Source organism: Columba livia, chromosome 1 (assembly GCF_036013475.1).
Source record: "Columba livia isolate bColLiv1 breed racing homer chromosome 1, bColLiv1.pat.W.v2, whole genome shotgun sequence".
NCBI classification, from domain to species: Eukaryota; Metazoa; Chordata; class Aves; order Columbiformes; family Columbidae; genus Columba; species Columba livia.
In genome coordinates this window covers 39,665,802-39,693,461 of record NC_088602.1, presented here as the reverse complement: position 1 = coordinate 39,693,461, position 27,660 = coordinate 39,665,802, and the positions used below count along the sequence as shown (strand labels likewise).

Here is a 27,660-nt window from a genome sequence, read left to right as displayed (position 1 = left end):
AGCTCACCCATCCAAACAGGCCTACCCTGCTGAATTGCAAACTATCATATAAAATCTCCCTCTTTGTTATATACTTGATAGTCCTGTGAGACAGATACTTCTTTGCAAAGGCTGTAAAGCTGACACTTCTCTTTCTTATCTGCTTAGATATATGATGCTCAGGAAATCTGTCTGAAATTCTTCCTTCAGACTTGTTCCCTTGCAAATTGTTGTAGGCCTGCAATAGTACTTGTGGTTTGTATAGCACTGAAGAAGCTATTATTCATCTTTCATCAACTCCATGGGACTTTGTACTGGTTTTGACTGGGATAGAGTTAATTTTCTTGCTAGTGACTTGTATGGTGCTTTGATTTGGGAGCAAAATAGTGTTGATAACACAGGGATGTTTTACCTGAGAAGTGCTTACACAGAGTCAAACATTTTTCTGTTTCTTATACCTCTCCACAAGCAGGCTGGGGTGCACAAGAAGCTGGGAGAGGACACAACTGGGACAGCTGACTCCAGCTGACCAAAGGGATATTCCATACCATATGAGGTCATAGACAGCAACAAAAGCTGAGGGAAGAAGGATGAAGATGGGTATGTTTAGAATTATGGCATTTGTCTTCCCAAGTAACTACTACGTCTGATGAAGCAATGTTTTCGTAGAGATGGCTGAACACTTCCCTGACAATGGGAAGTAGTGAATTAATTCTTTTTGCTTTCATTGCACACACAGCTTTTATTTTACCTATTAAACTGCATTCATCTCAACCCACAAGTTTTCTTTCTTTCAACTTTCCAGTATTCGACAACATCCTACAGGAACAGGGGGGAGTGAGCGAGAGGCCTTGTGGGTCTGAGCAGCTGGCCAAGGTTAAACCACAGAAGTCCTGGTATTTTCGTATTTAACAGGTACAGAACTGAATTTTTTGTTATGGGACAGAAATAGATACATATGCCAGAAGTCCATACAATAAATATTGTTATGTTTTAACAATTACCTACTATTTCTGAGATGTTTCAAAAAGAAATTATAATGTAACATTATGAAATTACTTGTGTACATATTTGTTCTCCATTTCTAAGGTACTTTGTACCAGAAGTGACTTAAAAAGTTAATATTGTTGTATGTTTTAACTTCATTTTCAAATGAATGTTTTGAGTGAAAAATTAAACTCAAAATACTATCTGGACCTTCCTTTTAAGTGAGAACTTCAAGAAAGAATTCAAGAACTATTTTAAAACTAGGAAATTCAGAAAAGTTTTTTATTTCCCATATATGAGAGCTGATTTCAGATCAGAGTGAAAATCAGGCAGATTTTTCCACACTGGAGGTTTCATTCAAAGGGGACAGGCACAGAGATGAGGCAGAAGCTGTGCTGCACTCCATATGAATACATAATGCTTCAAAGGTGCACTGTTGTGTTCCACTGCAGTTGAAACACAGTAAAAGACGTCTGCTCTTATTTCCCCAGTATTTCTTTATTATATTGGAAATTTCCACCTCTGTACTAATTACTTTGTTTTGTTTGGTTGGTTTTTTGTTTTATCCTGTGCACAACAGTTAGAACTGGGGGAAAAAAAAATGCGCATCTGAGCTAAATCTGTGTATAACAGGATTGTAGCTATCTGTTTCTTAGGTTGTACAAGTATAAAATGTATTATAATTTCTCAGAAAGTTAAAAATAGAACTGGGAAAAAAACTGTTCATAAATCCTAAGATATCATCCTTTTCCAGCTCAGAAAAATACTTATTTACAATATGTCCTTAATTTGTTTGTTACTACGCTACCTAACTATCATTAATATTTTAATGCCTTTGAAAGTATCAAATACAGTACAGGGAATGTCTCTTGACAACGTGTTTATGCAGCTTGTAAATAAACTTGCTAACATATAGCACTGCAGAATATTTCAATGAAATGTCAGGTGGTTAGAACCACAGGTTTGTACCTGAAATGATATTTAGTACCTGAAATGAAATATTTCCACAAAGAAACGGAAGACAATTACCAGAATGTTTATTACCAGAAAGTTTATCTTACTAGAAGATGACTGTGCTGTCATGATTTAAACCAATTTGTGTGGTGTCACTGATTTAGATTTTTCTGTTGGAATTGGTTAACTTAAACAATTGTCAAAGTAGATATTACAAAGTATTAATGATCAATGTATTATTTCAAAACCACAGGTGAAAGTCAGTTTCAAAGACAGGTTCTCATAGATGTTCATAGTATCTCAGCATTTGTTTGGATTTTCTAATTACACATTATTTTAACTTATGAAAGTACTAAGGCTGAGATCAAATATGCTAAAGGTATATTCAAACAGAATGTTAAATAAAATTATAATGTAAGATGTAGTTCAACAAAAAAGATTATGGAGATTTGGGTGGGGTTTTAAGAAGCTTTACATAAACAAAATGAACTACAGAAGCCTGAGCATAAATGAGGATTAGTTTCTTAATGTCTACTTTTTCAATCAGTAAGCAGGATGAGTCTTGCAATTAAAAGGTATTAAGAAGCTGAAAACTGCAATGCTTAATAAACCCTATAACAATTCTACTCTCATTGGAAGTAACACTCATTTTAATCCAAACCTGACTAACAGTATGTTCCATTATCTGTGCAAGGAAAGAAGAGAGAACAGAACAGATATTTATTACTTATTAGGAATCTTGAAAGTTTCTCTGGTCATTTAATATTGTTAAAGCTCTTAAATGCCTCAGGAATTGTAATTTATATTCAACAAATGCATCCTTCTATGGGTCTACACACACAATGAAAATTTCTACCTGGAGCAAATTCTAGATATTTTTTTCTAGTGAAATAGGTTACTATGTTCACCGGAGGCAAGGTTTAAAAAAAAAAAAAAAAAAAAAAAAAGTAAAAAAAAAAAAGTAAATTACACTTTTAATCTAATATCTGAGCAATTTATACTTCCTGAATAAAGTTAATGGATTACTTCAATTCAAGATATAAAATGGGGATTGATACTTAGAAGGCTAGAAATGCAGATATCAAAGACATACTGTTACATACAAAATCTGAGATAAATGCTTGAGAGACAAAAGAGTCTTTCAGGAAAATGAGGCTGTGTGATTTTACATAGAAGTTTGTAAAATTTTTTGAGAAATTGCTTTGTTTGCTCGAATTGCAGCTGGAGAGGGGAATTTGCTGAGTCACTCCATATACAAGGAAAGTTGTAGAGTCTTACTTTTGATATTAGGTCATTGCTAATAAATATGTTGTGTCAAGTCATTAAGTTTTGTCTTACCAAACTTGAAAAGTAAACTGAAACACGTATTTTGGGTGGAATCCATATTACAAATGTCAGTATCTGCAGCTCCTGTGATCACTCTAGGTTTCAATGTAGTGATAGAAAGCATTAGATGATTGTAAGATAGGATTTATCTTGCCCAAAAATAGGGATGAGACCAGGTATCAAAAAATATCTACTTGCTTTCCATTACTATAGAAGATGAGCTATAAATGTGTCTAGCTCAGGGAAAAGACATTTAAACTGCATACATAAAGTTTGGAGATATCAATTCTTCCATGTGTGACTCATTTGGGAGCTGTTTGCTACTTTAATGTATGTTCCTGATCTCAAGTAGCCATCATTCATTTTGCCGACAGACACAGAACGGCCTAAGTCCATTTTACTCAGGCAACCAACCACCACGGCAAAATAGCTGCAACCACCTTGCATTCCTCTGAACTCTGTGTCATGTCCCTGCGTCTCTAAACCATCTCTGCTATATCCTGTAAAGGACACCTCTGTGCTGTGCAAGAACCTAGTTACCTGGGTACTCGTTTTGTGTTTGTCTATCTTATAAATGTTATGTTCTTATTCCTACCTGCACTAATGTTAATTTTCTACAACACTTTTTGTTTGAGGTTTTTTTATGGTGAACTGATTTTGCTGAAAGACAGCTAGTGGTATGGATTTAAAGGTAGTTAACTCCAGAGATCACTTTAAAAATTTGGTATGAATGACGCTATAGCAAAATAATATCCTCTAGCCTTTACAATTGTCAGATCTACCTAATCCAGCACCATAACTTCTAATACTGCCACAAACCCTAACATCAGATCCCAAGGCATGTAACACATTTTTTTTCCTATGCTGTAAATACCTCTTAAAAAAAAAAAAAAAAAAAAAAAAGTATTTTGTCTATAAACTCACAATTTTGCCTCAAAAAGAAATCTACATGCAAAAGGCACAGGTCATCCACTTTTTTTTCCAAAGGGGACAACCCTGGCACAGAGTAAACATGTAGCAGATTTTATCATTCAGTCTCTTGTTCACCTAAGATCTGTGGTGATGTACCTCATATAATATAGAGGGAAGGTTATCCCTCTCAAAGTGATACTGATATGTTGTGTGCTTTTGATTGTGCCATACTTTTTCTTGAAGAAAACCAGAGGGTCATCTTCAGAATGAAGTCAGAGAAAAAAATATTATGCGCATAATGCAGACAGAGCTGGGTCCAGGTTCCTGCTGTGAAAGAGTGCCACTTGAACAGGGACTGATAGCCTTGAGCTGGGCTGAAATGGGGTCCTGGACTACAGGCAGGGTGGAAAAAAGCACCAGGAGAACTTGGGAAGGGACTGCTAAGCCTGTGTGTGTCCTCAGGGCCTTGACAAGTAGAGAAGTCTTTCAGGATATAGACATGTAAGACCAACCCTCACCAGTATCTGCCTGGAAACAAAGTTGAAATCTAGATCTCTAATTGCCTTTATGAGTAATCTCACTGTTAAAATTTTGTGCCAAATCTTGTCTCCTCTGATTCTTCTCACTTGAAAATATTGATGTTTATATAATTTCAGGGGAAAATAACAGATCTTATATCCTAAATGGATATCCATGAATCTAGGCTTTAGATCAGCAATACATCGACAAAGTGCTGTCATAGCCAGGATTTCCTTCTGCTAGCTTTAAGCAGCTGGCTATCTTCCTACAGGTTTTCACAGAATCACAGAGTGTTAGGGATTGGAAGGGACCTCAAAAGATCATCTAGTCCAATCCCCCTCTCAGAGCAGGAACACCTAGATGAGGCTACACAGGAATGTGTCCAGGTGGGTTTTGAATGTCTCCAGAGTAGGAGACTCCACAACCTCCCTGGGCAGCCTGTTCCAATGTTCTGTCACCCTTACTGAGAAGAAGTTTCTGCTCAAATTTAAGTGGAACCTTTTGTGTTCCCGTTTGAACCCATTACCCCTTGTCTTATCGTTGGTTGTCACCGAGAAGAGCCTGGCTCCATCCTCGTGACACTCACGCTTTATATATCTGTAAACATTAATGAGGTCACCCCTCAGTCTCCTCCAAGCTAAAGAGACCCAGCTCCCTCAGCCTTTCCTCATAAGGGAGATGCGCCACTCCCTTAATCACCCTTGTTGCCTTGCGCTGGACTCTCTCCAGCAGTTCCCTGTCCTTCTGGAACTGAGGGGACCAGAACTGGTTTTCTGTTTTCTTCTGTGAAAGTGTTTATCTCTCTCCATCAACTCTGTGAGGAGTGTAAGCACTTTACATAATCTGTTTGGATCATTTTGCTGATTCTCAGCCTTTTGATTGAAAGTCTAAAATAAGCAATGCAGATTTTCCTGTACTGCAGGTGTTATAAATTGTGTGGGCTGCTATAAAGTTTACTGAAGAAAAACATAACTTTTTTTTTTTTTTTTGTAATCCTGTTTCATAATGGATTTTTTGAATGAATAATGACAGACCATTTTCAAGCCCAGATAACATCCCACTACTATAGCAAAATTAATTGGTTGTATCTAATTGTTGTAGCCTAAAAAAGTCATCATTGGCAAGGCAATATTGTAACGAAATAGTCACAATTACACCATGACCTCTTATATGTATTTTGCTGTTATGAGTCATACATTTCTTTACCTTATTATTCCCTTACACTTCTATAGCTTATGTTTTGAAGGATTTTCTCTTCAATTTTCTTTTAATCTCCCACTTGTGTGCAATGTAAACCACTACCCTTGCTACTGGCAAGAACACTTTCATGTAATACAGCTGCTGCTTCTGCTGGAGCTACAATTTGCTCTGAAACAAAGGTCTGGTTTGAGTTTGCATCAGGATCATTTACTTTTTTCCTTCAGTGCTTCATTGTTTCTTATGTTTGCCAGCTTGTCTTTTGATCATTATGATAGAATTGCTATTTGTGGCAGCTCAGTAGATGTACTTGTCACTTACCTCCCTATTTTGTTCCTGTCATGCTATCCTTATTTGTTTTTCACAGTACTTGCATTTAGCTCTCACAGTTACAGCTGTCACAGTCTCTTAGGATTGCTGTTCATCAACTTTTTGGTATTTATTTTATTTATATAATTTTTAAAATCCATTGCAGCATCTAGAGAATATACTAAATATAGAGAGGAGAGGAGAGGAGAGGAGAGGAGAGGAGAGGAGAGGAGAGGAGAGGAGAGGAGAGGAGAGGAGAGGAGAGGAGAGGAGAGGAGAGGAGAGGAGAGGAGAGGAGAGGAGAGGAGAGGAGAGGAGAGGAGAGGAGAGGAGAGGAGAGGAGAGGAGAGGAGAGGAGAGGAGAGGAGAGGAGAGGAGAGGAGAGGAGAGGAGAGGAGAGGAGAGGAGGAGAGGAGAGGAGAGGAGAGGAGAGGAGAGGAGAGGAGAGGAGAGGAGAGGAGAGGAGAGGAGAGGAGAGGAGAGGAGAGGAGAGGAGAGGAGAGGAGAGGAGAGGAGAGGAGAGGAGAGGAGAGGAGAGGAGAGGAGAGGAGAGGAGAGGAGAGGAGAGGAGAGGAGAGGAGAGGAGAGGAGAGGAGAGGAGAGGAGAGGAGAGGAGAGGAGAGGAGAGGAGAGGAGAGGAGAGGAGAGGAGAGGAGAGGAGAGGAGAGGAGAGGAGGAGCTGTTTGGCTATATCTCAGATCCAGAAACTCTCCCTATTCTTGCTCTTCAGTATTTTTTATCTTTTTTTTTTTTCACTTATAATAATAAAGCTCTTTATGTCTGGTCTTGAAGGAATCTCCAAATTTAAAAAAGATTAGTCAAAGTCATGCTGAAAACTGTTTAAACTGAGAATTCCTAAAGAATATACTATTAGGCTAGCATTATAGAAAAATTATTTCAGAAGTTAAAATTTAATTTAATTCCATTTCATTTATTAACAATTGGTAGATGGTGCTGAAGGAGGCAGAATTGAAATCAATTTATAGACATAAAAAGGATGGAAAGCATAAAATATTGATAGAAATGGAGAAATAATAGTAACTAATTAAAAAAAAGAAAACAGCAATAACAAAAAGACAGACCACAGGCTATGGGAATGTTGCAAAGCTTTACGTGTGTTGTTCCACAAGTGTTTTTCATTCAAAAGTTCAAAAGTCATGGATAAACTGTAGATGGATGCATGACATATTACATGACACCTTTCCTTAAATACTTCACTGAAAAGAATGCATTTACTTGTTTAATATTTGAAAGTTTAATTTAGTAATTTTATAGCGAACTGTAAAATTTAAAATTAAGATGCAATACCTGTTACTAAGAAATTTATTACTTAAACTGTTTATAAGATAGATTCTCATTAAAATATATTTTACAATATGAGATAACAATGATGCTAAATATTTTTTCTAAAGTATAAATGTACTCTGAGGAGACCTCTTGTTGGGTGGTTCTTTCACTTATTTATCATACAAACTAATATAAAGACATTTTAAAGTAGTCCTACGAATATTACTCATGCATAGAAAAAATAAAAAAAATAAAAGTATGTGGCTAGTGTTTGCACTATTGAAGACTACTTTCATAAAAGCTTGATCACTAAATATTTTTTTATCTTCAAATTCACTTCATTTTCATGTTAATATCTTTAGAAATGTCAATACAGTACTTTTGCTGTTATGAACTTTTCAACAAGTAGCCATTAATAATGCATTAGTGGCAATATTGTTCTAATAACTTATTTAGGGCATAATTAATTCACAGCTTTAGGCATATTTAAATAAGAGTCTGCTTTTAAGTTTTTAGCTTTCAGTTGAGCTGGTAAACACAATCTGGGGGTAAAAGGCAAAAAAGACAAGGGGAAAAAAAGCAGTTCCCATGGTCTCATTTTGGAAAGCCTAATCTATAGGAAACATATGCTGCAAAATAAATTACCTGAAATATCTGAGCTCACACAGCAAATCTCTTTCACCCCCTCTTTAATTTACTGTCAAGTTTATAATAGCCATCTCCAGCTTCTTCTTTGCTATTCCCCAAATCCTGCTTTTCATGCAGAGGAGTTAATGGGGTTATAATTTCATAATTAAAGCAGATAATTTTAATTTCTCTGATGACTCTTTATTATGATAATCTTGTTAAGATTATGGTGTTCATTTGTTCCTGGATATGATTGTTTGGCTTTTGTAGAAGCTGTCTCTGCTACTGAGCCACTAAATAATTAAACAAGCAGAACATTCCAACCAGCAAAGTCTTGCTGTTAGTGGAAAACCAAAATCAGTGTTAACTCTCTGTAAACGTATTAAGGAATTCAGACAGAGAGCATACCACAGTTTTACTATCAGTCATCAAATATGACATAAAGCTTCATTAACTGAGTATCTAATTTCACACTAAATGAAGAGTTGGCCTTCTAGATTGCAATGACAGTATAGGCTTCCCTAAGACAACAAACATAAAATTAAATTCTTCTAAATTAGTTGGTTAACTACGAAAAGATCAATAGGAGGTCCAAGAAGGAAGATCCTGGGGAGGAATGCCTGATACGGTCCTGACTAAAACACTGCCTTGGTTTCTTCATTTGCTTTTGCAGTACATCATGCATGTTTGAAATAAGTGAATAATTTTCTTTCATTCTGTTGTTTCCTGAGTGTGTGTGCACATGACTGCCCTTTACATTAAATCTTCTAGGCAAAGACAGTTGAAATAATAAGTCTGGTACATTGTAGTGTGACAATATTTGCCTGTGTGCTATATACAGAGAGAGCCTTTGCAAGCATTGAATATATTGTGACAGCATAACTACTTCTATTTGTTTAAAGGCTTTTTCAAAGTGAACACTTGGCTGATTTTTATGAAACTGCTTTTACATTTATGGAGGCATAAACCACCGAAAATTCAAGCCTTACAGATGCATTAGCTATCTCTTCTCTAATGTGTGGTGTTTCAGATGAGTCAAATTTTTACTTAAAAAAAAACATTTGAAACTAAATAGTATGTCCTTCTAAAAGCTGGGAGGGGCAGTAAGGACAAGGAGAATGGGACATATATTGGGAAAATTCAGTGCAATAGTAAACATTCTTACCTTGGAAAAGTGGGCAGTCAGGATAGATACTTTCATGTCTGGTGAGAATGAGAAATGACAAAAATTCCGAGATGGTGTTTCTGCATTTATAACAACACTCTTATAACAAAAAGAAGTATTTATTGAGGTTGTACATAGTCACCAAGATTTTAAACATTTTACTTACATGACATTTTTAATAAATACATAAAAAAAGGGAAGATACTGCTACTTAGAATTAAACAAGATAAACATATTATTAAAAAGTAACATTTTATAATATGATAAATGTATAAATTTTGAATAAACTTTACATCTCAATACATAAAGAACAATGAATTTGCTTAGGGGAAAGTTTGTCTTCTGTTCATACAAGTGGATGTGGTTTTCACTTTTTGTCAACCTGCACTTGGAACTACATTCCAAAGGAATTACTATAATGAGTTTATAGAAAAAAATATTCATAGAATCAACATTTTTGTAAACATTATGTACATTTTCCTGAATATATTTATGTACAGATATAAAATATCTGAAATTCAATGAAGAAACATACCAGAAAAAAAGCTGGAGATCACGCCTTCTTATCTAGTGCATGTCTTATAAATTATGATACTAGAAGTTCTGATAATTTTGTCTGTTTCTTATTGAATTTCTTGTATTTTAGTATCTTCAGCATTTTTCATGCTCCTAACAAGGCTATCAAGTGGCTGTGTTTATTGCTATTTGGAGGATGCTATCTCTTTTCTTGTATAAATCTGCCTTTTCTGTGCATCTGTTATTCCTTAGCCATCAAATAATTTGCTAGTGATTTCACAAATTAAGAATGCCTTATATTGGTTTTCTTAATATGAAAAGTTGCATTAATGACTTTGTGACTACTCTGCATCCAAGGATTCACTTCTGGGAGGGGTAATGTCCAGTCTATGAAATAACTAATTTCAGAAACAGAGATAATGAGGACCAAATACATTTCTACTGAGTATTGGTAATTCACCATGTTGACTTTTGCGTGCAGAGTGTGTCTATTATCCTTGATATGGCTTCCTTAAATGTTTCTGTAAACATAAGTTGAAGTCCTACAGAACCCTGATGGGCTTAACTTGAAGCCTACATGAGGAAAAAGTGCCATAAAGGAATGGCACAAAAAATACACAGAGAAGACTGGATTTTATTTATCAGATTATTTTCATCTACATTACATGGTGCTTGTGTAAAATGTTAGCACATTTCCGACAGGTTTTATACTTATTTGATAGGGCATATATCAAACAACACACGTGATCATAATATCTGCCTATCCCATAATAAATGTGTTGCTGTTAAAAGCAGATTTTGACATCCTTGTTCACAGGAGTTAGAATTGAAATTAGGAGCAAGTCTTCAGGTGCAGAGACTATCCAGCATGTATAAGTGTAGCAGGGGAGTAATTTAGGCTTCTTCTTGCTGCAGAACAATGTTTAGATTTCTTAAAGAGAAGCGCAACATTACAGAGTTCGGTGGCGGGTTTGAGATATTATTTACTGCATGGGGGAGATATATCAAGCCAAATGCTGCTTGCCATCTTTCCAGGTGCCTGTATCAGTCCACGAAGCAAACTTTCAGGCGTCTTCTTTCACTGATAATTGTTCGCTCCAGGGGCTGTGTTTTGAAGCTCCGGTGGTAAACTTTCAGCCGAGGCTTATGTTCATCATAATGTAAATGTTCTGGATTCTTCTTCCCCTGATAGCCACTTGCTCCAAAGGCAGACTTTCAGGGGAGACCCATAACTGCATGCAAAACAGACTTTCAGGAAAGAAAATTAAAAAAAAAAAAAAAAAAAGTAATGGAGTAGAATAGCAGAAAGGCTGGCTCAAGCTAGGTAACTGCGCAGAGTTCCACCTGACCTTAGGAAACTACAAACTTTTATATCTTTACAGGCCATTCACACCAAGATCCAGTCCAATAGCAAAATTTTACCACCATGTCCTTTGCTTCCGATTGGACCCTTTTTCCCTGACTCCACATGGGCCTTTGTTTTGTTCAGTTGTTGACATTGGTTTTGGTCCATATCCTTGAAGGTGCCGTTTTGGCTAGATAAATCCTTTCTTCTCAGTGAAGTGCAAAAATAGGGCCCACTTTGCAGATGTCTGTGATGTCTCTGTGTTAGCCTTGGATGGTTGTTTTCCCAATCAGTTCCATTTTTTCCTAGCAAAATGCAAACAAGATTTTATCTTGCAGGCATTTAATGTAGTCTGCAGTTGCTTTTGGTAAATACGAGCTTAAAGTTTTAGCAAATCTAGTCTACTAAGTAACATGAATCAAAGAGTATATTAAAAATCATGCAACCCTATATCTCTAAATAATCCATTACTTTTGGTGTGCATCTACTTAAGCTAAATGATTAATATTGAATTTGAATGAGGCTCATCCACTGACCTCTGAGTAGTAAAACCATTGCCATATAGCTCACTTATTTAGCAGGGAGAGCTCAAAGTGGGCTCATCCAGGCTGTCATATTTATAGAATGAAGTGGTTGACTCGTAGTCAAACTGCATACAGTAGGAAGAGTATGTACGAGACTCCCTGCGCCTACAAGCCATCGGTGTTCAATGTGCCATTCTGCTTCCCTGTGGGTCTCCTGGAAGGAGTTCTTGGCCTGGATGTGGCTCAGACCCTTCCCTCCTCTAGAGCCTGGACAAAACTGCTGTTGGTTTGGCTGGGGAGGGGCCCAAGTGCATCTGCCACAATAAGTGAAACAGACTGTGGTTTGCGCATGATGCATTTTCTTGTGCATGAATTAGCATGAAGGATAATTAATGGAAAAAAGACTCAGTCATTTTTAGATTAGTTATTTAAAGTAATGCAGATGATTAACCGTTAAACTTTATTTAGCATGTAACTGCAGGAAATCCTGTGCCTGCAAGAGTAAATTATCCAGAATGATCACTATGCTTCTTGTATCATTAAAAGGTCACTAGATTGCTACCTTTCAGATGTCTACCCATTTCTTTGGGTAATATTTTGTGTTCATGATTCTGAAAAAATGAATTAGTATGTTGTTTTTGCAAAGCCAGTCAATGAGGAAAATCCTTTGAACAAGTCTAAGAAGTAAATACCAGGGCAATAACTAGACAGAAAAGAGAAAGTCATCCAGAAGGTTAATAAGGGAGCTCACTGCAACCTGGGCTCTGTGATCCCTGCTGCAAGCCTCCCATGCACCCAGAGGTTTTACATCTGTTTGGCTGGATCCAAGACCCACCTCAGGCAAGGCACAGCTGCATAACCTTAGCTCAGAGTACTGCAAAAGGCCTTTAAAAATGTATGTTGATAGATAAATGCAAAAATTATGAACTGAGAGGGACATGATTGTTATGTCAGGAGAAATTACTGGGCCGGATCTGACAGCCTGAAAGAGGTGAAGGTTCTGCAGCCCTGTGCCCCCAAGTCCAACCGGTTGTGAGGCTGGACGTATGTTCAGGGTAAACAGGTGCACACAGAACACACATTTGTACTATTTATATATGTATATACAGGGCCAGCCACACGTATCATGGCCATATACAGAGTACACACATGAACATGGACAGCACTAACAACCTCATCCTACTCACCCCTCTGGTTGAGCAAGATAAAGGTCCATTGCCAGGAAATATTTGTGCATATGTATATATGTCTGTAAGCACAGTGTGGATCCCCCCAGCAGCTGGTCAGACCCTCTTTCTGTTCAGTACCTGCCCCTGAATCCCAGTCTCACCAGTTGCTGACACCTTGATATAAAGGCTCTGGAGCCACAGCACCACTCCAGTCTTACTTATGCATGCTCACAAACACATGAATAGCTGGCTGAGATTCCTCTGGTCTCCCAGGAGTCACCTCTCTGCATAGTCTCACTCTTAGAGGCCGAAAAATACATGCAAGGTCTTGTTGCTTGAAACCCCCTGACCCCACAGTCTTTTTGGCACCTGGTTGGGACTCCTTCGGTCTCTCTAATAGTCAGTTTCTCCCATGGTCTTGCCCTTAGAGTCACACACACTTACCTGGCTCCCAGGTCTCTTTACCTATTCAGTGGCTAGTCAAGGTGATCCTTGAATATCAACCCGCCTTTTTTCTCCAGGACCATGTCATGCTGGATTATTACAAGGCAATTTCTGGAGAGACCAAAGCATGATCTCCTAAAGCCCAGTGATTATGTGATCTCATTTTTTACTTTTTTTTTTTTTCCCCTCTCCTCATGAGCTCCACCTTCCCATCATTGCAACAGCCAAAGCTATCTTCAGTATCCCCAAACTTCACATGTTTAAATAATGTTTCCTTGTTTGTAAATCTGAGGTCCAATAGCATGTGTCCCCTCATCAGCTCCTCAAACACCTATGATATGAAAGTGCTGTTAATAGACTCCTGAAATCTTCTGGATTGCTTTTGTCTTTCTGTGTTGTCTCTACATCAAAATTCAGGCTGGTTATGGCCACTCAGGAGGACCAGGGCTTGTGATTGTGAAACATCTTCTTGTTGTCTGGAGAAAACCTCATCTACTTCTTTCTGGTTAGGCGGTCTGCAGCAGATACCTGCAATATCATCCCTGCTTCTCTGCTTGCCAGTCCTGACTCATAAGGTCTCAGCTGACTCATCGTCCATGCCTAGGCAAAGCTCCATGCATTCCTGCTGTTGTCTCACATAAAGGGCAATTCCCTTTCCTTGCCCAACCAGCCTGACCTTCCTGAAAGGACTGTCTCTGTCCAGTGCAGTGTTCCAGTCATGTCAGATGTCCCAACTATGACTCCATGATCCTGATGTTGTTGTAGTTCCTCCTTGTTTGTTCCCCGGGCTGTGTATATTGCTTCACAGAGATACCTGGTCATTCTGATTTTCCAGTAAAAGTGTGAGAGCTTTCTCCAAAATGCTCTTCTGTAAGCATTACCTAATTTGTGCGGATGCATTTAAACTGGGCCCCTTTCAGCTCTAGTTTTGCTGATTATGAGGTCCCTCTTTTTCATATCAACTTTCACTTTTTCTAGGCCATCCAGGTCTACCATGTCCACTCTTGGTTATTCTCTCCCTCCCTTGTCATTCATAGTTTAAAGTTCTTAACTAGTTGGCCAGCTTGTTGACAAAGGTGTTTCTCCCCGCTTTGGTCAGGTGGATCCTGTTTCTTTCAAGCAGACCTTTATTATCAAAGAGAGTCCCCTGTTTATACTAACCAAAACCTCATTGCTGACACCTACTGCACAACCAATTGTTGATTCATAGAATCTTTTATCTCTTGAAGCCCTTCTCCCATCACTGACAGGACTGAGGAGAAAAACATCTGGGCTTCTATGCTCAGGAGGCTCAGAAACCCTCTTCTGCAATCAGGGCACTAATCCTATTTTGTAGGGTCTGCAGCTAGAGCAGGAACTGTCCTCCTGGTGCCAGAAGTCACAAGCTTCCAGTCTTTGCTGTCATAAGAGTCTCTATTATGATTGCTTCGTAAACTCATATATCAAAAAAAAAAAAAAAAAAAAAAAAAAGAAGGTAATTCTGAGTTGATGGCAGGAGGATATGACTATATCATGCCAAACAACTGGATAATTGCTACCGCAAAGAATGAATAGTGAAAATATTTTGAAACTATTTTTGCATGGGAAAGATGTATTGAACATAGTACAAAAGTCCTGAGGCATTTCAAAATTCATTGATTTGATGGAGTATAGTTGTCCTGCTTTTAGCTGGAACAGAATTAATTTTCTTCCTAGTAGCTAGTATAGTGCTGTTTTAGATTTGGAATGAGAATAATGCTGATAATACACGGCTGTTTTAGTTGTTGTTAAGCAGTTAAGGACTTCTCAGTTTCTCTTGCTGTGCCAGGTGTGCAAGAAGCTGGGAGGAGCACAGCCAGGACAGCTGACCCCAACAGACCAAAGGGGTATTTGATACCAAATGACGTCATGCTCAGTGTATGTATTTTGGGGGAAGGTGTCTGGGTTAACGGCTACTTGGGAACTGCCTGGGTATGGGCTCATGGGTGGTGAAAACTGCATTGTGGATCACTTGTTTTATATATTCTTTTATTATTGTTACAATTATTACAATTATTATACTAATACTAGTTATAATTAGTATTATTATTTTCTCTTTCTGCCATATTAAACTGTCTTTCTCTTAACCCACAAGGCTTACCTTTTCCAGTTCTCTCCCTCATCCTGCTGGGGAGGAGCAACTGGCTATGTGTGGTGTTTAGATGCTTGCTGGGTTAAACCACAGCAATCTTTTATAGAAATAATACATTTCAGAAAGGTACATTAATTTAGGAGGAGAGGAAAATTATTTTTGAAGATGCTGAGAAGAGGAAAGATTTTTGGTATTTAGTTAGTGAGATTAAATTTGCCGTGAAAGCTAGGGTCTATGACTAGACCTAAATAAAACACATAATTAGAATGTGGACATTTTTTTCTTGAGTCAGCAGGATTTATTTGGTTAATTTTCTAAAAGTGGGGTTTATTTAATCCATCCACATAACAAATAAAATCCTACCACTTACTAAGTAGGAAAGCTAATGGAGAAAAGTGAAAGTTTAAACTCAGTTTTTTAACAGAGAAATTTCACCAGATGGGGGGTGGTGGTGGGGTGGAAAGAGAGAGAGAAAAAAAGAAAGATAATGTTGTCTATCTTGAACGATTAAAAGAAAACTACAGCAAATACTAAGATGAAATTAAAACCTCGTCTCCTTCCTGGATGAGTATACGTTGCTGAATCTCACTCCACGGTAGGAGTATCATGTACCTTCAGTCATATGTTATCAATATGGAGAAAGTATACACATTTTCTGCATCTAAGCCAGGATGCTTCTGCTTCACAAGTTCTTTTGTTTTCATTGAATACCTGCTCAGTTAACTTGAACAAAAAATATCCGCATCTTTTAGTGTTAATAGATTCGATGATACATAGATATTTCACATATACAATCATGTCTTAGATCTGGCCCACATCCTATTAAAATCAGTGGGAACTTCCAGTATTTTCATAGATTAAAGTGAAAGACAAAGCTGTGAACAGAAATATATCATTTGCAGTTATTAAGGAAAACAGAATAATAAAAAAAAAACCCTTAAAACTAATAGTCCTTATCAAAGAATTTTTTATCAATGGTAATGTAGTTTGGTCATGGGGTCCTTCTTAAGAGATCAAGAAGTACTAGCTGTGGGGCACATAAAGCATTATTCATTCTTTAATATGGAACATTAGATTTTAAAGATGTTCTTTCCTTTAGAATACAACATTATTTTGTAAATTATGGTGCAGTTTTGTTATTGTTGTTTGGTAGTTTTTCGGGTTTTGTTTGTTTGTTTGTTTTCCCCTTTGTATTTTATTACTCCCATCCTCAGATCAATAATGTTCACAAACATAATTTGATTCCCTCCCTGCTTGTGAGTAGAGATATTGTGTTTTGTTTGTTTGTTTGTTTGTTTTTGTTTATGTTTTTGTTTTTGGTTTTGGTTTTGGTTTTGGTTTTGGTTTTGGTTTTGGTTTTGGTTTTGGTTTTGGTTTTGGTTTTGGTTTGGTTTGGTTTGGTTTGGTTTTTTGCTTGGGCTTCAGTAAATAAATTTTCATAAATGACTAAGCTACTCAAGTGAAAATAATTAAAAAAAAATGGACAAGCAGAACCACTTTAGGTCAGGATGTCTCTCAAGTAGTGGAGATTTCATCGCTTCTTGTGGCAACCTCTTCCATCATTTGACTTCTCTAAATATATGTTTTCTTTATATCTGAACAGAACTTTACAGTCTTGCAGCTTGTGTCCCCTGCACTTTATGTCTCCATGCCTTTCCTGGAATAACTGTCACTATCTTCTTCATTATGTAACAGAAGACAGCAATAATATCTCCATTTAGCCTTCTCAAGGCTAAAGCCACCCAAGTCTTGCAGCATCTAGTTGTATTCCACATTTTTCAGCCTCCTGACCAACTGAATTCAGTATATAAACACTTGACTTGTGCTAGAGAGGACAAAAATAAACGAAGTGCTCCAGGTGCAACTTCACAAGTCCTGAATGAAGGGAAAAGGTAATTCTGCTGAACCTGTTGTGTCTACCATCTTTGTACTACAGCTGCCCTTTTTCTCTTTCAGAGCAACTACTGGCTCATGTTTATGTTCAGCTCCCAGGTCTTATACTGAAAAGCTGCTTTCTTGTCAGTTGATTCCAGCGTTGATGCGTTGGTTTAATTCTCTGCATATACAAGACTTTACAGTTTCCTTTGTTTAACTGTATATTCCTGTCAGCTCATTTCTCCACCTTGTTGAGGTCTCTCTGAATAGCAGTCCTACCTTCCAGTGTCAACCGTTCCCCTAGTCTAGTATCATCTAAGAACATGGTGTCAGTGCACCCTGGCCCATTGTCCTTGTCATTAAGACACTAAATATTGCCCACACTAATATCAACCCTTTGGGACTCCACTGTTAAACAGACATAATTTGGATTTTGTGCTGGCAGATTTCCACCTACAGTATAGTCCATTTACTCAGACTGTATCTCACCAATTTGATTATAAGGATGCTATGGCAAATTATGTCAAAGGTCTTGTTAATGTCAAGACAAAAAACTTCCACTGTTCTTGCACCATCCATTGAGACATCCATCTTGTCATAAAAGGAAATCAGGTTGGTCAGGCACTATTTGCCCCTGATAAGTGTGTGCTGACAGTTGCCAGTCATTTTCTTACCCTTCACATCTTTGGACATGGCTTCCAAGAGGATTTACTCCATTAGCTTCGTAAAGACTGAGGTTAGGCTGATAGGCCTGTAGTTCTCCAGATTCTCTCTCTTTCCCTTCTCACTTTCCATGTCCACTTGTCCTAAAAAGAGAGTAATGAAATCATTGTTCATTTGTTTAGGATCCTAAATGCACAAGCTGCTTTCAAGTTATGAATATGAGTTTCAAGTAAGCTGAGGAGGAAAAAAATCAGCCTAATGGCATACTTCTCATTGACTGATTTTAGCATTTTTGTAGTATGGTACTCAAAGTTGGGAATAGCATTAGTAGCCTAGCAACTTCGCCCATTTACTACCTATAAAACAAAGGTGCTTATCTTTTGAATTCCACTCCAGTAAGCAGGTGATTGAATTTGAATTTGTATAAGTCTATAAATTAAAAAAATATCAGTGTCTTTCAGCTCTGTATCTCACTCCTCATTCAAACTTCTTGTGACTTTTATTCTGTGAAATATTAGGTCATGGTGTGGATTACTTCTTTGTGTTTGTTTTTAAAAGAAAAATTGTTTGAACTCAAACCCATTTTTCTGTGGTTCCACCCTAGTCTCTTCAGATTTGCTTTCTTCCTTGACCTAGAAATAGAATAGATTTTTTTTTGGTAGGACAGTTACAATGGTTTTGATCCATGACTTTTGTTCTCTGAATTTAAAGATTACATGAATGAAGATAGGTAAATAAATGGTTATGGTTTATTTCCACTTACACTAAATTGTTTCATGTATTACTTATGTAAACACACACAAAATGCTATGATTTTTACACACAGTAAATTCAGATGCAACATGGAGTTGAAGACCAATTAAGAAAACAACAAAACAAAACAAGGTGTAGAGTGTGTTAGCAACATGTAAAAATTGTTACAAGCTGATTCTGGGGCAAGAAGTTAGAAACCATCATTATCATCATACCTCTCCTAGCAAAAGACTTCAGATGCTGACCACTCACTGAACAGTTAGCCCCTCTGTATCTCCCCACTGAAACTGCTGTTCTTAAGACCTTCTTTGAAGTGAAAGCATGGACTAGAAGTGTTTTAAGTGAACTAGGGTTTTTACCACACATGTATATTATTTGAACTGGAGCATGAAGTGACCTGCCTGCCACAGCTAAAGATACATGGATGACAGTTCTCCTAATGAGGTCTTCCTCCTTAATTTTTAACTGCAACAACAACAAAAAAGGTTTAAACAAAGTTCTATTTAGCTACTGCTGAAGACATACTAATGAAACAAGCAATCTAATGAACTTCTGTTTAAAATTATGTAGTTTTGCTTTAATGGGCAGAATACTTATTTATTTTTAATATAATTTAATTGAAACAGTAGATCTTCCATAATGCTTTAATAAATTCATCAATATATTCTGCATATGTTTTCTATTTGATGAGTAATGAAGTATATGCCATATGCATAGTATTTAAAGGAAAAGCTGTTGGAAAAAATAGGGTGGTTAGAGAATATTTACAGTAAATTGTAAGTATTATAATGCTTAACTGTGAATTTAACTATAAAGTGACTTTCACAGCCTGAGGTTTTAGTTGAGAATTCATTGTTTTGTTTACTGCATGAGCTAACGAATCAACAAAACAATTTTGCTGCACACACAACAGGACATCTCTGGTTCTGCTTGCTGAGAAAGAATTTTTCTTTGTGGGAGTATCACACGTCATAAACTGTGTGATAGCTGCAGTTGATAGCCTAGTAGTTTTCCACAAATTCAACACAGTATGACTGAAGATATTAAGAAATATTTTTTTGTGCTGTAGTTAATGAACCACAGCAAGGTATTGTTGGAGACAAGCAAGTTGGATATGGAGTATTTTTTAACATTGTTAAATGTGTAAAGGCAAAAATTAGAGTTTTCACTAAATTGACAATACGTAAAGCTTTATGCTATAGTGAAGCTATAATGCCTCCTGTTCAGACTGCAGTCAGGAAATTTGTAAGTTCTACCTTCTTTCTGGATAATAATATTAATAATAATAATATTTATTATTATTATTAACTTTCTCCTTCTTTCCAAATATAGGAACTATACTGGTAGATCTACAGAGTTAGGTAATTAAGACCCTGACAGTGACCTTGTCCCATGTTGAACTGACTGAACAGGATATGAAAAACTACTGCTTCTGACATAATCAATTTTTTTATGTAATAGGTAACAGTGTTACAGCTGGCAAATGTTAATGATTGTGCTATGAAGGATGGTCAGATCTCACAGGTGCTTAGGGGGCAGTATATGTGAGAACTGACTAAATATCATGGATTGCTGGCAGGGGATATTGGGGACCTTTACAGAAGTATAATTTTCTGAAGTCAACAGCACCTCAACAACTAGATTAGTAATACCATAAAAGTCAGATATTAGCTTGATAATGGTATTAGAAATAGAAAAATTGGGTCCATATGTAGAAAAAATAAGAATAAAGGGAAAAATAATTAAGTTATAGTTACATTGTTGAGAGGAGACTAAGAAGGAAACAGGGAACTACGAGGACAGTGTCAAGAAATGGGGAAGGAATAAAGAGTTTTGTGATTGGTGCCTTCTGGGGTTACCTATCAGGTAGCTTCATTTAGATCTCAACAGCGTAACACAGGGTAATAAACCAGAGATATTTGCCTGACTGTACATGTTTCCACAGGCAGAAGGATCAAAAAGCAAAGTGTTGGTCCACCCAGACATCTCAGTACCAGGGTGTTCACCCCCATTTCAGGATGTGAAACATTAGTATCTATCTACCACTTCCTAAAAAAATGTTGACTGCAGGTAACTTTGGAAAAGATAAAAGAAAAAACAACAAACAGAACCTCTCAGTTCATAAAAACTGCATAGCACTTTTAATGAATTGAAGGGTAGGGGGTAGAAACTCCATTAACGGGAATCTGTAAAAAAAAAAATAAAAAAAAAATGTATATGTATATATACACACACACAAATATAGAGAGTAAGAATTTGAGAAATATAGTTAATTCTGCATTAAAAGCATGGAAGAGATAAACTCTTCAAATTTCTTCCAGTCCTTTTTTTTTTCCTTAACTCTGTTAGTATTCTTACATAATTTTTAACACAAATTTGTTAAACATATATAAGGAAAGATAAAGTGTAACTGTTGAAGACACCTTTATTTCATGATGTGTATGGAACTACGTATTTCATGCCTGTCCACTCATTTACTTATAAATTTTAGCATGATTTTGATCCAACAAAGTCTTCTGATCCATTGGAGAGGGGCCAACATCAGTTCCTCTGTTCTCCTTCTGTCAGCACCTGTGACCCAAGGGGGACCCACTCTTGAGCAGACCATCTTGAAGGACTGTACCTTGTGGAAAGTACCCATGTTGGAGCAGTTTCTGAAGGACTGTATCCCATGTGAGGGACCACACACTGGAGCATGAGAAGGAATGGGCAGCAGAGGTGAAGTTTTATAAACTGACTGCAATCCCCATTCCTCATCCCGCTGTGGTGCTAAGCAGGAGGAAGTAGAAGAGTCAGGAATGACAGACTGAAGTTAAGTCTGGGAAGAAGTGGGACATGGGGGAAAGTGTTTTTTGTTTTTTTCTTGTTTTCTACTGTCCAACTCTATTTTTAACTGTTAATAAATGAAGTATTCTTCCCCAAGTCAAATCTGGTTTGCCTGTGACTGTAACTTTTGTTTTGTTGTTGTTATAGAAATAGTAACAAAAAGCCTGTGATGCAATAGTGATACAACTGATATTTTTAAAAGATTTTTATTATGATGTTCTACTTACTCTGGGGAAATTACTTTGATATATGAAATAGCCAAGGACTGTCCTTTCCATATGTCTTAATTGAAATTTAATTCCAAAAAGCATTCAAACAGAAGGAGAGAAAACATAGCTCAAAACCAATGAATTATATGCATATGTTGCTGTTCTGTAAAGCTAGAAATCTGTGTCTTAAAAGGATCATTTTCTCCAAAATATCTTAAGGCCTTTTTCTCCTTCCTGCTATGTATTTTGCCCTTTATAAAGTGCTGATAAATGAACTCATTCTTTTTGACTCTTCTGCCTCTCAGAATGGCTTTTAAACCTCATAGTTTTACTTCAATTTCTTCCACTCCGACAGAACAAAATTCATAATTCATTGGAAATACAAGAAAACAGAAAACAAAACCAAAAACAACAAAAACACCAAACCCCTCAAATCTATTTGTAGTTTTAAAAATGGTCTTGGATATCTAAAATAAATGATGTGTCAGGGATGATTTAACTGGAAGATTTATTCAATGGTGACACAGCTATTCTCATGCTGTTGTGCATCACCTTTGACACTTGATTCCACAAACGAAGTACTGGAATTGTTGAGTTGCAACAAACTCCCTGGAGGGGAAAAAACACACTATTTCTATATACTAAAATAAAAAAAAAAAAGTTGCATAAAATTTCTTCTCAATACCATAACTCTATTAGCATCAGAAAAACTGCTATTAGCTATTAACCCTGATGTGTACATGTGGAACAAATTCTTTACATGTCCTCAAAGTCATCATTACACAGATTTTCAGTACAGAGATTTCTTTAAATCTTCTTGCAATCTAACAATGAGTCACACATCCTTTATCCTGTCCTAAGGCCTAAAAGCCTTTGCTGAATGGGAAAATTACAAGAGCTTAGGGGTTTCTGTGTTTTGTTTTGTTGTGTGTGTGTTATTCTTTCCCTCTCCATTGAAGTTTTTGTAGCTAGTAGGAAATACGAAATTCAGGCTTGGAATTCAGACTAAAAAGAGATCAACAGTCTTATCCTTTTTCAAGTTATGACTTGCATCCCAGTGTAATGTACCCACATAGCCTAATCTGTTAGATTGTTTGGGCCTGTGAATATCCATTTGCAGTATTTATGATATAGTTAACTGCACCAAATTCATTTGCAATATTTTCCTCCTCCCCCCACTTTCACGAGTAGGTCCAAACATCTGCGATAAAACAGTTCTATCTAGAAGAATAAGTAGTTTATTAATAATTTTTTTCTTCTGGAAAACTCATATCACCTGTTTGAAGAGCTTTGCAAGATTTCAGAAAATAATTATTTTCCCTCTTTTCTGGTCTAGAAAAGAGAGATGTAGAGAGAATCAGGAATAAACTGCTTAAGGTAACTGCACAGAAGGGATAACTTGTCTTCAATTACTTGAACCAGTAGGCACTCTCTATCTGAGAGTTACATGTTACATATGAACTCATACAATCACACAAATTAAAAAATAGCCAGATGCTGGTCACAACTGTCCAGCACAGGCTTCTTTGTAGACAACATTTCTCATATGCTTTTCATTACAGCACCTGTAAATACTTTTAAAATAAAATTGCAAGCTGTTGTTCAGAATGAAAATTAAATGAAATGTGAAGCTGATGGCTAAAAAACGTGTCAGTCTGGAGTAAGTAAGTGTAGCCACTGAGTACGAGAGCCAATGTAAATTCATATTACAGAAATGGGTCATCATAAACTGTCAGTGTTGAGTTGGGGCTTAAAAAGGAGATTCATTCAAGAACTTTTAAACCTTGAGTGCTCTGGTGACATAATGAATTAGCAATAGTTTCGATGCTGTGTTTTATGATTTGTACTGGGAAATGGTCTGAAACTAGTATTCATTTCTCATTAATCACTGAAAGAAAATTAGTTTCATTTAGTATCATGTGGACTGGACTTGAACCAGTTTCTGAAGCGTAAAAGGGAGTGTATTCTCTAAACAATTATCATGATCTAAATTCTTTATCATTATTTTAATCAGTTTTGTTTTTTTCATGTACAAGGCACCTGTGTAAAATGATAATACTACATTTTGAAATGCACAGATGAACACATGGAAGATTAAGATGCAAAGTTATAATCATTATCAGAATACTGAAATCAAAGGCTTTATTTTTCTGTTTTGTTTGATTGTTTGTTTTTAAATTTACCAATATCTTCACTTTAGGTCCATAGAAATATATGATAACTATGTAAGCAGATGGTTAAAACTATTTATGTTATCACAGTCTAGAATCGACTTCATAAATTACTATGAATTTTTCTTTTTTTTTTCTCAAAATTCATTTCAATAAGTTGTGGAGTCTGATTTTGAATCAGTTTATTTGAACTGATACAATACTTGCCAACAAAAAAATTGCAAGTCACTGTTGCCAATGTGTAAAGGAAGCTGTGTCGGCAGTATTTTCTTGGACTGGTAAACAGCACTCTTGAAATTTATGATAATCAAATAGATCATAATACATTGTAAAATAAAGCATTAGTTCTACTCTAAAAATGAAGCCCTCAAGTAGTCAATTTTGAACAAATTTTCCATACAAACAGCGAGAAAAAGATGAATAACATTTTCCTAACAAGGTGACAGATATTTTGTTTCATTGAATAACATTAAGGCATAATTTTAATAAGTAAGCAGTAGAAAAACCTAGGCAGGAGAAGTCATCAAATTCTGTTGCAATGCCAATTACATTCCTGAAAAGTTTGCACTTGATAAGAGGTGTAGAACTCCCAAGCTCAAGCATCATCAACATTGAAATGGCCTTTTTTTGCCTAAAAAATATTCCACTTCCAGTGTTATTTCCACACATGCACTGCCCCAGATTGCTACACAGAACTGAAAATAGTATTTGTATACTTTGTAGTGCCATGATAGGCCCAGCAGGCTTAAAGCTGTTGCAAATTTGGCCTGTGGAATTCATTAGAGTAAAACCTGGTTTAGATCATCTTGAATGAACAGCAGCAATAATAAAACAGCTATGGTCTCAAGATACAGAAGTGTGATTTTCTCTTTGTTATAAACTATAATTGGTGAATATATTAGTATTTGAAACTTGCAAGGAAGACGAATATTGCCTGCTATTGGCTTTGCAACTATTTGTAACTGTTTTTTTCATCTTTTGCTTTCATGAAGGGTATGACATTTGAGTGTCATGGACTGGAAGGAAAGAAGTGTGATATTACTTTTAGACAGAAAACTGAATGTTCCTCTAGCTAGACGGACTGCAGCCAGGAATATTTCCCAAGGACAAAATTAGAGATGCATATTCATTTATCTGTGAGAGGATTTACTATCAAGTGTACCTCTTCTCTATAGGCAGCACAGAATGCAATTAATTAATTCATAGCATTAAAATGAAGTAACATTTATCCAGGAGATTAATAAATAGCATGCACACTTAATATATTGCCAAAGTTTGCTTCAGTTTATTCTTGAGTGATATACTGCCTTTTCATAAATACATAATAATTAGTAAAAAGCATTAAACAAACGTCATACAGAAGTGACAATTCTGTTCGCCAAGTTGGTTATGCTTGAGGCAGACACAAAGGTTGGATTTGGGGGTTCATTTTTTACTTTTTAAATAGAGATGCAACAATATTCCTGTTGGTTTCATTTTCATTGAAGCACTTTCCTTGTTGCCTTCTACAATTTGCTTTTACAGGTAATAAAGAACAAAAATGCTGTAGCTTTAATAATTGTTTTCATTATTTATGCAACAAGTATTACAGTAAAGCAGAGTTTTTAGAATTATTTTGTTTCTTTACTTCCCTCTGTAAATTGGCAATAATTTTTGGTATCTTTATTACATATTCACTAGAACATTAGCAAAGTTATAGAAATTTGCCTTTTTCCAAATACTCAGCTCGCAACAGATTTCATGATTAGGAAGAAAGCCCAAATCAGAAAAAAAAAAAAAATCTAACTGTAAAGGAAAGCAGAAAAACTTCACCTTTCAAATATTGTGTTCATTATATTAATGAGGTCAAGATGTTCAGAATATAACATTTTAAATAAAACATGGCATCATTCATCTGCTGTATGTCCAGGTATGCCCCCATGTTCTTTTGCTGCCAAGCCACAGATTGTAGAACCTATTCAACAACAATATAATAAGTATGATATGAAATTTGGTTGGTCAGAGGGATCTTCTTTCCCCTGAAAAAATAAACACCAGATGCCAGCAGTCCTGCCACACTTCCTTCTTAGCCCTTTGTGGAAAGGAAATATTGAAATGAATGACATGTATATCTGAAATGACAATCTTCAGGCTTTTAATCCAAAGGAAGCATTTCCATGGAGCTGTTCTGTCATTGATGTTGTTGTTGTGTGTTTTGTTTTGATAGGTTGTTTTTTTTGTTGTTGGCTTGGTTTGGTTGGTTGGTTGGTTGGTTGGTTGTATTTTCTTGGACTGGTAAACAGCACTCCTGATATTTATGATAATCAAATAGATCATAATGCATTGTAAAATAAAGCATTAGTTCTACTCTAAAAATGAAGCCCTCACGTAGTCAATTTTGAACAAATTTTCCATACAAACAGCAACAAAACATGAATAACATTTTCCTAACAAGGTGTTGGGTTTTTTTGAGCTGAAAAGACAAAAATCAGCTGGATCTAAAAGACTGAGTTCCTGAGTTATGAATGGCATATGAGTTTTCTTCTCCTTATGAACTGTAAGAAGCACTGTTGTGAAATATATTTATCTTCCTTTTGTGATTCTGTTTTGATTACAGCTCTCCTTTATCTCTCTTTTAAGCCTAAAAGATAGCAACAATGATGCCCCTTCAGAAGGTAAATAAGACATTTTCAATGCCAGATGACTTCAGTTCTCTGCATGCAGCACTTCTACACACAAAAGCACTTCAGTGCTCTGAAGTGTTATGAGTCTTTCCTTCACTTTTTGTCATTTAAAGTTCTACCTGTGAAGTCTACTCTTATCACAAAAACACTCTACAGCCTGGTCCAAAGGATAGTTCTAGTGAAAGCAGGTTAGAATAGTTGCATCCCATTTTCTTCTGTGGTGCAAGATCTTCTGATTCTTTTCCCCAGTCATTACATTTTCCTTTATTAACGTGTCTGAGATACCATTTGCAAAACTATTTTTTAAAAGAGTTGATACCTTTACCACATATTGATGTATATGGTTTTACCGCTTTTGCACTGTACTTTATACCTTTCTTAGTGAATGTCTTTCTTTCTCTACTGGTATATAAATTGTGTGAAGAATACTTTACCTCTACTTTGTAAATGTTATTTTATTTTAAAATTGAAGAAACTGAGTTCTTATGTAGATCAATGCTCCTGCATATGTCAGTGCTCTAATAAAACTAACTCATGAAGAATATATTAAATAGGAGTAATACAAATAGTAGAATTCTATGTTTAAAAGACTTGTAAATCCATTTCCTCTAATAACCTTACTTAACATCACTGTTGAACTATTAAGAATTGTGACGTCACTGTTATCTGTTAAAAAAAAAAGTTTCATGATCTCTCTATTGAGGTAATATTTCTGGATGTTTCTAATGCAATAATGCACAGTGAAAACCCTGTCGTGCAGAGCACAGAAGGAAAGTGTTTTGTGCATTTTGGTTTCTTTATGGAAAATAAATTAACAGTTTTGAAAGAGAAAGAGGAAAACTAACACATAATATTTTATGAAGTTTGAAATTTCACCCTGACAAGAATTTTTTTTTTAATAAAATATTTCGTAATAGGAATCCTATTGCTATGATACCCTTTAAATAAAAAAGTGGGGAAAAAGAAGAACTTTCACACAGTTTAGTTATGCTTAACAAACTGTAACCTTAACTATATAGTCTACACAATACTGAGCGTCTTCACTTCAGTTTATTGCTCCTGAACATGTGAAAATTTCTACCCTACTTTTTACTTCTACGTTCATAACAGCAAGGTGCTTCCTTTACTAT

General features: G+C 36.2%; 1 long non-coding RNA gene across 1 annotated transcript; it reads left to right on the top strand.

The window, feature by feature from the left end:
* Positions 1 to 365: 365 nt before the first annotated feature.
* Positions 366 to 15,408, top strand: LOC135578336 (uncharacterized). Its single transcript, XR_010469844.1, has 3 exons — positions 366 to 579; positions 785 to 894; positions 15,068 to 15,408. It is a non-coding gene; the product is annotated as an uncharacterized LOC135578336 (long non-coding RNA).
* The last annotated feature ends 12,252 nt before the right edge of the window (positions 15,409 to 27,660 follow it).